Raw genomic sequence first — 12,370 nt, 5'->3', positions numbered from 1 at the left:
ATTGCTGTGATCGTTGTTGCTGTTGTTGTCGTGGTTGTTGTTGTTACCGGCTGGGGCGACGTCTTTTATGGACACGGTGTCCTCCCTTCCGTCGGCGTGCCGGACATACGCGTATTGGGGGTTGGCGTGGAGTAGGTGCACTGACTCCATGAGGGGGTCCGTCTTTTGGCCCCTCACATGCCTTCGTACAAATACCGGACCTGGGGTGGAGAGCCATGACGGCATGGATACGCCTGAGGTGGATTTCCGGGGAAAGACAAACATTCGTTCATGAGGCGTGGCATTAGTGGCAGTACACAATAGCGACCGTATCGAATGGAGCACATCTGGGAGGACTTCCTGCCAGCGGGAGATAGGGAGGCCCTTGGTCCTTAGAGCTAGAGTGACTGCTTTCCATACTGTCCCGTTCTCCAGCTCCACCTGGCCGTTACCCTGGGGGTTGTAGCTGGTGGTACGGCTCGTGGCGATCCCCCTGGACAGCATGTACTGGCGTAGCTCTTCACTCATGAAGGACGCCCCCCTATCCGTATGGATGTAGCTTGGCATACCGAACAGGCAGAACAGGCTGTTGAGGCATTTAATGACCGTGGCGCTGGTCATGTCTGGGCAGGGGAAGGCGAATGGGAAATGGGAGTATTCGTCCACAATGTTCAGGAAGTAAACATTGCGGTCGACTGACGGGAGGGGGCCCTTGAAATCTAAGCTGAGCCGCTCAAAGGGCCGTGTAGCTTTGATTAAGTGGGCTCTATCTGGGCGGTAGAACCGAGGCTTACACTCAGCGCAAGTACGGCAGTTCCTGGTCAGAGACCGAACTTCCTCAATCGAGTAGGGTAAGTTGCGGGACTTTATGAAGTGGAACAGCCGTGTGACCCCTGGGTGGCAGAGGTCGTTGTGGAGGGTCTGTAGCCGATCCCCGGTGGCGCTGGCACACATCCCTCGTGAGGGCATCGGGGGATTCATTAAGGGCCCCTGGCCGGTAAATGATGTCATACTCGAAGGTGGAGAGCTCGATCCGCCACCTAAGAATCTTATCATTTTTAATCTTCCCCCTCTATTATTGAACATAAACGCTACCGACCGCTGGTCGGTAAGTAGGGTGAAGTGTTTGCCGGCTAGGTAGTGCCGCCAGTGGCGCACTGCCTCCACGATGGCTTGGGCCTCCTTTTCCACGGCGGAGTGTCTGATCTCGGGCCCTTGGAGGGTCCTTGAGAAGAAAGCTACGGGCCGCCCCGCCTGGTTGAGGGTGGCCGCCAAGGCAAAGTCAGACGCATCACTTTCCACTTGAAAGGGAGTGTTCTCGTCCACTGCCTGTAGCGTGGCCCGCTCAATATCCCGCTTAATGCTTTTGAAGGCGGCGTGGGCCTCAGCAGAGAGTGGAAAAGAGGATGCTTTCAAGAGGGGGCGGGCTTTGTCGGAGTAGTTGGGGACCCATTGGGCATAATAAGAAAATAACCCCAGGCACCTTTTCAGGGCTTTGGGAGTGTTGGGCAGGGGGAGCTCCCGTAGGGGGCGCAATCGGTCGGGGTCTGGTCCGATTTCCCCATTCTCCACCACGCTGCCCAGTATGCAGAGGCGTGTGGTGTTGAAAACGCACTTGTCCTCGTTGTAAGTGAGGTTGAGTTTTTGTGCAGTTTTCAGGAACCTCTCGAGGTTCGAGTCGTGATCCTGCTGGTTGTGACCGCAGATGGTGACGTTGTTGAGGGAGGGGAAGGTTGCCTGCAAGTGGTGGTCATCGACCATGCGGTCCATCTCCCTCTGGAAGACCGAGACCCTATTCGTCACCCCAAAGGGGACTCTGAGGAATTGGTAGAGGCATCCATTCGCCTCGAAGGCGGTGTACGGGCGGTCCTCTGGTCTGATAGGGAGCTGGTGGTACGCTGACTTGAGGTCGATGGTGGAGAACACCCGGTATTGGGCGATTTGGTTCACCATCTCGGATATGCGGGGTAGCGGGTAAGCGTCTAGCTGGGTGTATAGATTAACCATCTGGCTATAATCTATCACCATCCGCTTCTTCTCGCTACCCCTCACCACCACCACTTGGGCGCGCCACGGGCTGTTGCTGCGTTCGATAATGCGCTCCTTCAGGAGCCTGTCTACCTCGGTCGCAATAAACCGCCTGTCCTCCCAGCTGTACCTCCTGCTTTTGGTCGCTATTGGCCGGCAGTTGGGAGTAAGGTTCGCGAATAGCGAAGGCGGCTTTACCTTCAGGGTAGCCAGACCGCAAACTGTGAGGGGCGGCTGGGACCCACCGTAATTGAGCGTGATGCTTTGGTGGTGGCACTGGAAATCCAGGCCCAAGATCACGCTCGCACATAGATTCTTCATGATTAGTAATTTAAAATTATCGTATACAGTTCCGTTAATGGACAATTGTACCGCGCAGTAACCCATAATGGTCGATGTCTGGGTTTTATCAGCCATAGAGATGGTGCCCCGAGCAGGGACCACCGTTAGAGAGAGTTGTTGTGCTAGTTCAGGGTGGATAAAACTCTCCGTGCTTCCACTGTCAATTAAACATTTAACCCCGCACCCGTTTACCTCGATGTCCACCATTGATTTGGATAGCGGGTGCGGTCTGGTCTGGTCCACTGTGACCGATGCCACTGTAGGGCCCTGATCGAGACAAGATGGCGTCCACGCTGTCTGCTCACAAGATGGCGGACCCCACGAGGTCGGGCAAGATGGCGTCCAAGATGGCCGCTCCCACGGCACACGCGGCGGTGGCGGGTTTTCCAGTGGGGTTCCCTCTGCACACCTTCCCGAAGTGCCCCTTCTTACCGCACTTAAAGCAGGTGGTGCCTTTCGCCGGGCACAGGTTTCTGATGTGCTTCGGCTGCCCGCAGAAGTAGCAGTTGGGGCCCCGACGCGTCGCGGCTGTCGTAGGGCTTCTGGGGGGAGAGCGGGGCCCCGACGGTGTCGGGCTGCCGGGCAGGGAAGATGCCTTCCAAGATGGCGGCGCCCTTGGTGCACACGCGGCGGCGTGGGTGGCGCGGGCCGAAGAGTAGGCGTCTGAGTTTCTCTGGGCCACATCCAGGGATCGCGCTGTGTCCACAACCTGTTTCAGGTCCAATCCCGTTTTTTCCAGTAGTCTCTGCCGGATGTAAGTGGAACTGAGGCCTGCGATAAAGGCATCACGAACAAGCTCGTCAGTGTACACTGCGGCTTTTACATCTTGACACTTGCAGTCTTTGCCAAGCGTTTTCAGGGTGACTAGGAACTCATCCAGCGATTCCCCAGGTCGCTGTGTGCAAGTAGCGAGCAGATGCCTAGCGTACACCTCGTTCGTAGGCTGCTGGTAATGCGCCTTTAGGATGTCGCAGGCGGCCGGGTATGTGTCGGCGTCTTGGATGAGGAGGTAAACCCGGTGGCTTACCCAATTCCGCAGGATTCCGAGTTTCATACTCTCGGCATCCGTAGCGCCTGTGATGGCTGCGGAATTGTCCAGGAAGAATTCCATACACTTAAACCAGTGTCCGAATCGTGCCGATGCGTCCGAAGCATGCGGGTCCAAATCCAAACGTTCGGGTTTCAAGAGTTGGTCCATTGCGTTGAAAATTGAGTTAATAAAATTGATGTGCCTCAATGAATCCGAGACTCGACATTAACGGAGCAAAGCAAGGCTTTTATTAACTCAGAAAGTAATACACATTGGAGAAGTGTCTCTCATCCAGAGATCTGCTGTGAGACACGCTGGGGCTTGCTTAAGTAGGGGCCAGGTATGGGCGGAGCCCTACACACAATACAATACAGGTAAGGAAATGAAACTGAAACTAAACTAAACACAGGGAATACAGTGCCTGATGAATGGCATATTTCATCACACTAACATTTATCTAATTGCTGCTTGTAGGACCTCATTGTGTGAAAACTGGCTGCAGCAGTTACCTAAATAACAACAGTGTCTATACTTCAAAAAATAATTCATTGGCTGTGACGTGTTTGTGGATGTCCTGAGGATGTGAAAGATGCTATATGAATGCAAGTTCTTGCTTTACTGGAGGGCTATTAATGCTTTTGGAATCCTATCCTGGCAAGTACTCAATGTCTTCAGGAGAGGAGAAAAAAATGTTTATAGAAGAGCTAAGTTAATTATGGAAGCCTTGCTACGCTGTTCAGTAAATATTGAGAGCAATTTTCTATGAAGTTTTCAGATTTGGTACAGTGTGTAAAATAAGTAACTCTTAAAATTTTATTCCCTGCTTCTTCCCCTCCCCATATATATCTGGGGCTCATCTGGGAGAGCTGTCCCACAGACTAGTCAACCAACAGCCTGACATAATCATACTCACAGAATCATACCTATCAGCTGTTAGATCCGTGTATTTTTGATGTTGTGTGTCCTTCAATAACTGGACACGAGACTGCAGGAACAATCAACAGGTATTTACTGGATGAGGGTTACTCTAAAACTAAATTTACAGATCCCTACTCAGGGTTTATATACAGGTGTGGTCACTGCCGGTACTACAGTATACAGGAGCTGTAAAAAGTAGTTCTCCCCTTAAAGGTACATACACTACAATTCCTCCCTTTTTAGATTGACAGTACCATAACATTCATTTAACAATTAACACTTTTAACATGCACATTAACTGAAAATAGTCCATTTATAAATTCAGTCTTTGGGGCGGCTTCCTGATCCTTTCTGGATAGCGCCTTTCCTGAATGCCTTTCTTGGTGCGGAGGCCCCTTGTCGTCAGTTGGTTCATCAGCTTCCGATGCTACTGTTTCTGGGGTAGATGCTACCTGTATGTCGGGTTCATCACCAGGTGCGCGAGACATGGGGTTGACTCATTCCTGTGACTCTAGGATCTGGTCGACATGGCATCTCACAATGTTCTCCCCAACATCCACTGTGTACATTAGTGGCCCCTGCCGTGTGCATATCGTTCCTGGTTGCCATTTCTCTGTTCGGTAGTCGCGGGCTGTTAGATCCGTGTGTTAAGGGAGACACGGAATGCAGGAGTTGATTTAACAAGTGTTTACTGAACAAAGTCTGGAGGTGAACTAACAACACAAGACGCTACACAGGCTTATATACCCGAATGGTCACTACTGGTACTACAGTATACAGGGGCTTCAAAAACATAGTTCCTCTTAAAGGTACATACACTACAATTCCTCCCCGTTTAGATAAATAGTACATAACATTTTAAGTAATCATTAAATAACATTTTTACAAGAACAATAATATACACATTTGCTGAAGTTAATCAATTACAAATTCAGTCTCTCTGGAGGCTTCCTGACTCGGTCCGGATAACGCCTCGGTGGTGTAGTAGGTTCTTTTGGCAAGGTCGATTCGGCTTCAATGCTAGTGTCGGGTTCATCTGGTTCCAGTATCACCGGATCGGAGGTAGATACTATGGGTATCTCTGCTTCGTCACTAGGCGTATAGAGTTGTGGTGTAGGTTGTCGTTTTTCGGATGACTCTATGATCTGGTCAGCATGGCGCCTTATTATGCTTTCTCCAATGTCCACGGTATACATCAGCGGTCCTAGTCGTGTGTAAATACTTCCAGGCTGCCATTTCTCGGTACGGTAGTCCCGGGCCAAAACTGGTTGACCTACCTGGAAGGTTCTAGTTGGCCTTTCATTCATGCTTTGAAATTGCCGGTTCTCTATGTCCCTTCTGACGTTTGGCTTGACCAAATCCAGCCGGCATCTTGGTCTTCTATTGAAAAACATCATGGCGGGGGTTTGGTTTGTAACCACGTGTTGCATTCCTGTACGCAAACAAGGAGTTATCTACCTTATGTTGTAGATTTATGTCTTCATTACCCATGGCCTTTATGGCCTTCTTGAAGGTCTGGACAAACCTTTCAGCCAATCCATTGGTGGCGGGATGGTATGGGGCGGACGTGTAGTGCTTAACCCCATTGTTTTTTAAGAACTTCCTGAATTCTTCGGATACAAATTGCGGTCCATTATCAGAACAGATCTGTTCAGGCAGCCCATTCCTGGTGAATATGGTCCTTAATACTGTGATGGTTTTTTCCGTGGTGGTGGAGGACATCTTTATTACCTCTGGCCACTTGGAGTGTGCATCCACTGCGATTAAGAACATTGAGTCCATAAATGGACCAGCAGAGTCGATATGTACCCTTTGCCATGGAGGTGAGGGCCACTCCCATGGATGTAGAGGGGCTTGTGGTGGGGCGTTTTGGACCTTCTGGCATCCTAGACAGCTCTTGGTCATTTCTTCGATGTCTCCATCGATACCTGGCCACCACACAAACGCTCTGGCTAAGTTCTTCATTTTCACTCCACCCAGATGCCCCTCGTGAAGCTCCTTTAGCACTCTATCCTTGAGTTTGGGTGGAATCACCACTCTGGATCCACACATCAAGGTTCCTCGGCACACTGACAGCTGTTCTCTTCTTTGCGAGAATGCTGGCAACAGTGGTTCGCCATGTGCTGGCCATCCCTTCACCGTTAAATCGTAGACTCGTGAGAGAGTCGGGTCATTTCGCATTTCCTTTTCAATGGTAGAATTTGTCACCGGTAGACATTCCACTATGATCGAGTGGAATATCTCCACTGGGTCCACTGTAGGCGCCTCTTCCACCGTTGGCAACGGTAGGCGCGATAACCCGTCAGCATTCCCATGCTGTTTTGTTCCTTTGTACTCTATGTCATATTGGTGTGCCCCTAGGAAAAGGGACCACCTCTGTAGCCTTTGCGCTGTCATAATGGGAACGCCCTTTTTAGGGTTGAATATGGAAACGAGGGGTTGATGGTCAGATAACAAGGTAAACTTTTGTCCGTGTAGGTAATGGTTGAATTTCTTCACCCCCCCACACCAGGCTGAGTGCCTCCCTGTCGATCTGGGCATAGTTACGCTCAGCTGAGTTCAATGAGCGTGACGCAAAAGCTATCGGCCGCTCTGAGCCATCAGGGAATCTATGCGATAATACCACTCCCACGCCGTAAGGGGATGCATCGCACGCCAGTCTGATTGGCAGTGATGGGTTGTAATGAGCCAACACTTCCTTGGACGTGATCAAGCCTTTGCATTTATGGAAGGCACGTTTACAGTCTTCGCTCCATTTCCAAACTACTCCCGTTTGTAGCAGTGCGTTAAGCGGGTGCAGAACCGTCGACAAGTTTGGTAAAAATTTATGATAGTAATTTACTAATCCCAGGAACGACCTTAATTGTGAGACATTTTCAGGCGCTGGGGCCTTTACGACCGCTTCAATTTTTTCAGGTAACTTATGCAACCCTTCTTCGTTAATGACATGGCCACAATATGATATTTGTTTCTGGAAAAATTCACATTTGGGGCGATTTGCTCGTAGGCTCCGTTCTCTCAGCCTCGTGAGCACCTGCTCCAAGTTGGCAGGGTGCTCGTTGTCGTTTTCTCCTGTTACAAGGATGTCGCCTCGGTAACATTGAGTCCCCGGAATCCCTTGCAGGACTTGCTCCATAGCTCTTTGCCAGATAGCCGGAGCTGATGCCACTCTGAAAACCAGTCGATTGTACTGGTACAGGCCTTTGTGTGTGTTTATCGTGAGATACTTTTTAGAGGCCTCCTCAACCTCCATTTGTAGATATGCCTGTGCTAAGTTAATTTTGGTGAAACGTTTCCCTCCGGATAGTGAGGCGAAAATATCTTCTACCCTCGGAAGAGGATACTGTACCGTGTGAAGAACCGGGTTTACAGTCACCTTGAAGTCCCCACAGATGCGAACTTTTCTCTGTTCTTCAGATTTATCATTATTCAACGTTTTCTTCATGACCAGGACGATGGGTGTTGCCCACTCGCTCCAATCTACCTTGGATAACACGCCTGCTTTTTCCAAATTCTCCAGCTCTGCCTCGACGGCTGGACGAATTGCCTATGGCACCGGCCTTGCCTTAAAAAACTTGGGAATTGCCGCATCTTCCACTTTTATTGAGGCGGTGGCGCCGTTCAGGGTTCCTAGTTCCTGTTGAAACACTTCTTTGGCGTTAGCCAAGATTTCTTTTAATCGTCCAGGTATGACGTCATCATTGTTTTTTTTCTTACTGGTCACCGTCAGTGCCTGAATGGAGTGCCAGTCTAAACGTATCTTTCTGATCCATTCACGTCCCAACAACGGTGGACCACCATCTTGCAGAACGTATAAATACAACTTCTGTATTTCCTTGCCGTTGTATACAACAGGCACCCTTATTTTCCCTCTGGGGTATACTTTCTGCCGCGTATATGTCTTCAAGACAATGGATGTGTCTTTCAAAGGTATATGCGGAAATAGCCGCTCGTAATCCCGTCGACTCATGACGGTCAGAGCTGATCCTGTATCTAGCTCCATTTTGACTGGGGACCCCGCTATCATGAGGGTAACCCAAATGGTCTGGTAATCTTCTTTGGCAATTACATTATGTAATTTGAGACAGCTTAGTCTCTTGTTTCCGGAGTCGCTATCGCTCTTCTGGTCTTCGGAGCTACTGTCCGTCATCATTTGTACCTTTCTGTACTTTTCCTTATTGACCTTTTTACTGTCAGCGGATTTCTTTCCAGATCTGCATACACGTGCAATGTGTCCCATCTTTCCGCATTGCCTGCATGCTTTGTCCTTGAACCAGCAGTCCTTCTGGTCATGGGTGGATCTGCCGCAGCGATAACATCTCTCGAAATCCCGTGTCATTTCATGGGTGCCGAAGTCCTGTGGCTTTTGCTGTATCTCTGCAGCTCCTCTTGCTGCTGCTTCGTATGATACAGCCACACTGAAAGCCTTGTCCAGTGTCAAATATTTCTCAGAAAGTAGTCTTTTCTGTGTTCCTTCGCTTAGGAGACCGCAGACGAATTTGTCTCATAGAGAATCTGCCAGTCCTGCCCCGAATTGGCAGTGCTTTGACAGCTTTCGTAATTCGGTGAGGTAATCAGCGTTACTTTCATTCTTGTGCTGATTCCTCCTGAAGAATTTGAATCGTTCCGCTATCAGCAGCGGTGTTGGGTTTAAGTGCTCCTGTAAGGTATCAACAATCTCCTTAAAATTCTTGTCCATCGGTTTGGCTGGAGTGATCAAGTTTCGTAACAGCCCGTATGTCCTTGCGCCCATCAGATTTAGAAGTACCGATGCCTTTTTATCATCCGCTACTTCATTCGCCTTGCAATATACCTCCACTCTTTCCACATATGTGGTCCAATCTTCTATATCACTATCAAAAGCAGTAATATTGCCAGTCTTCGGCATCTTGAAAATCTAAAATGGCGCTTCTCACGCTTTTCTTTCTTCCCCACCGAGTTAAGATGGCGCCTCCCGCGCTTTCCCGCCGCTGCCGCTGCTGCCAACGCTGTTCTCCACGGTTCCCGTTACGACCTGCAGCTTTTCGCGGTATTTCTATATTTTTTTATATATCGTTTCAATAGTTTCTCCGTTACTTGGAGAACCGTTCCCATCGTGGAGCGGACCCTCTGGGACTTTCCCCTCCCTCTGCCTCGCTGCCCGGCCCCGTTGCAGAGCCACCCGATCGAGCTCTAGCCCGCCGCAGCCCAGGAAGGATCAGTGCACTACCTGCCACCAGCCCGTTTAGCTGGGGAAACCACAGACTGGAGACCAAGTCTGGCCCTCGTTTTCGAGTTTCTTCGAGTTATTTAATTTTATTTATTTATTTATTTATTTTCTTCTGGCTTCGACCTTCATCTGAGGAATCGATCCCATTGAGGTGCTGCCGAATTGCAGGTAAGTTCGTTTCTAACTCGTCGCCACTGTTAGATCCGTGTGTTAAGGGAGACACGGAATGCAGGAGTTGATTTAACAAGTGTTTACTGAACAAAGTCTGGAGGTGAACTAACAACACAAGATGCTACACAGGCTTATATACCCGAGTGGTCACTACTGGTACTACAGTATACAGGGGCTTTAAAAACATAGTTCCTCTTAAAGGTACATACACTACACGGGCCAAGACTGGTTGCCCTACATTGAAGCTCCTTGTCGGCTTCTCATTGATGTGCTGGAATTGCTTATTCTCAACATCTCTTCGTACATTTGGTCTGAGCAAATCCAGACGAGATCTCAACCTTCGGTTAAAGAACATCATGGCCGGGGTCTGGTTGGTGACTGCATGTGTCGCATTTCTGTAGGCTAACAGGAAATTGTCCACCTTATGCTGCAGTGGAATGTCGTCATCGCACATGGCCCTTACTGCTTTCTTAAAGGTTTGTACGAACCTCTCAGCCAATCCATTTGTGGCTGGATGATACGGGGCGGATGTGTAATGCCTTACCCCATTCCTTTTCATGAATCTTCTACACTCTTCGGACACAAACTGTGGTCCGTTATCAGAGCAAATTTGCTCTGGCAAGCCGTTCCTGGCAAATATGGTCCGTAGGACTGCAATAGTTTTCTCCGTGGTGGTGGACGACATTTTGATCACCTCAGGCCATTTTGAGGGTGCATCCACGGCTATTAGAAACATTGAGTCCATGAATGGACCAGCAAAATCAATATGCACCTGTTGCCATGGAGATGAGGGCCACTCCCATGGGTGTAGAGGGGCATGTGGTGGTGCATTTTGGACCTTCTGGCATCCTGACCGCCTCTTTGTCAGGTCCTCAATTTGCTGATCGATCCCCGGCCACCACACATAAGCCCTAGCAAGGCTTTTCATTTTCACCCCTCCCAGATGGCCTTCATGAAGCTCATTGAGCACTCTTTCCCTTAACTTGGGTGGAATTACCACTCGGGATCCACACATCAAGGTCCCCTGGCATACTGACAGCTGTTCTCTTCTGGACGAGAATGCTGGCAACAGTGAGTCGCCATGTGTTGGCCATCCCTTCACCGTCAAGTCATATACCCGAGACAGTGTCGGGTCATTTCGGGTCTCCTTCTCTATGTCAGCGTTAGTTACTGGCAAGCGTTCAATTATAGTCGAATGAAATATTTCGACAGGGTCCACTGCTGGTGCTTCCTCCGCAGTAGGCAGTGGCAGGCGTGATAGCCCATCAGCATTTCCATGCTGTTTCGTGCCCTTATACTCGATTTCGTATTGGTTCGCCCCTAGAAAAAGCGACCATCTTTGTAGCCGTTGCGCAGTCATCACCGGCACACCCTTCTTTGGATTAAAGATGGAGACAAGTGGTTGGTGGTCCATCAGCAAGGTGAACTTCTGCCCGTGCAGATAGTGGTTGAACTTTTTCACTCCCCACACTAGGCTGAGGGCCTCCCTGTCAACCTGGGTGTAGTTACGCTCGGCTGAGGTTAGTGACCGAGACGCAAAGGCTACTGGCCTCTCCGAGCCGTCCGGGAACTTGTGCGACAGCACCGCTCCAATGCCATAGGGTGATGCATCACACGCCAACCGAATTGGTAGTGCTGGTTTGAAATGAGCCAACACCTCTTTTGATGTGATCAATTCTTAGCACTTCTGGAAAGCTTGTTTACATTCGTCATTCCACTTCCATGGTACCTCCGTTTGCAGTAGGGTGTTCAGTGGGTGCAGTACTGTAGACAAATTCAGCAAGAACTTATGGTAGTAGTTCACCAGCCCGAGGAACGACCTCAGTTGTGACACATTTTCCGGTGCTGGAGCCTTGACTACTGCCTCAATCTTTTCAGGGAACTTATGTAACCCCTCTTCATCAATAACGTGGCCACAATACGAGATCTGCTTCTGGAAAAACTCGCATTTGTGGCGATTTGCTCGGAGCCCATATTCCTCCAATCTAGTGAGCACCTGCTCCAGGTTGGCAAGGTGAGCACTGTCATTTTCGCCCGTGACCAGGATGTCGTCCAAATAACACTGGGTCCCTGGAATCCCTTGCAGGACTTGATCCATTGCCCTTTGCTAAATAGCTGGAGCTGATGCTACCCTGAACACCAGCCAGTTGTATTGGTAGAGACCTTTATGAGTGTTGATCGTGAGGTACTGTTTTGAGGCTTCTTCTACCTCCATTTGCAGGTACGCCTGGGCCAGATCAATCTTAGTGAAGCATTTCCCTCCAGATAGCGAGGTGAAAATATCTTCAATCCGCGGAAGCGGATATTGTACCGTGTGAAGGACTGGGTTCACTGTCACCTTAAAGTCCCCACAGATGCGAACTTTCTTTGGCTCCCCAGGCGTATTACTCAACGACCTCTTCATTACAGGAACGATGGGTGTGGCCCACTCGCTCCAGTCCACTTTGGACAGTACTCTTGAACGTTCCAAACCTTACAGCTCTGCTTCGACGGCTGGGCGGATCGCATAAGGCACCGGTCTGGCCTTAAAAAACTTTGGGCTTGCATTTTCCTCTATTTTGATCATTGCTGTTATGCCTTTTAGTGTACCAAGTCCCTCCTGGAACACTTCTTGTGCGTCAGTTAGCATTTTTGACAGTCGTCCAGGTGTGGCGTCGTCATCCTTTTTGGCATCTACAGTCAGTGCTTGTATG

Source organism: Somniosus microcephalus, chromosome 1 (assembly GCF_052327205.1).
Source record: "Somniosus microcephalus isolate GS21.2 chromosome 1, FLI_Smic_1.0, whole genome shotgun sequence".
Classification (NCBI taxonomy): Eukaryota; Metazoa; Chordata; class Chondrichthyes; order Squaliformes; family Somniosidae; genus Somniosus; species Somniosus microcephalus.
Note: the sequence above shows the minus strand (reverse complement) of the source record.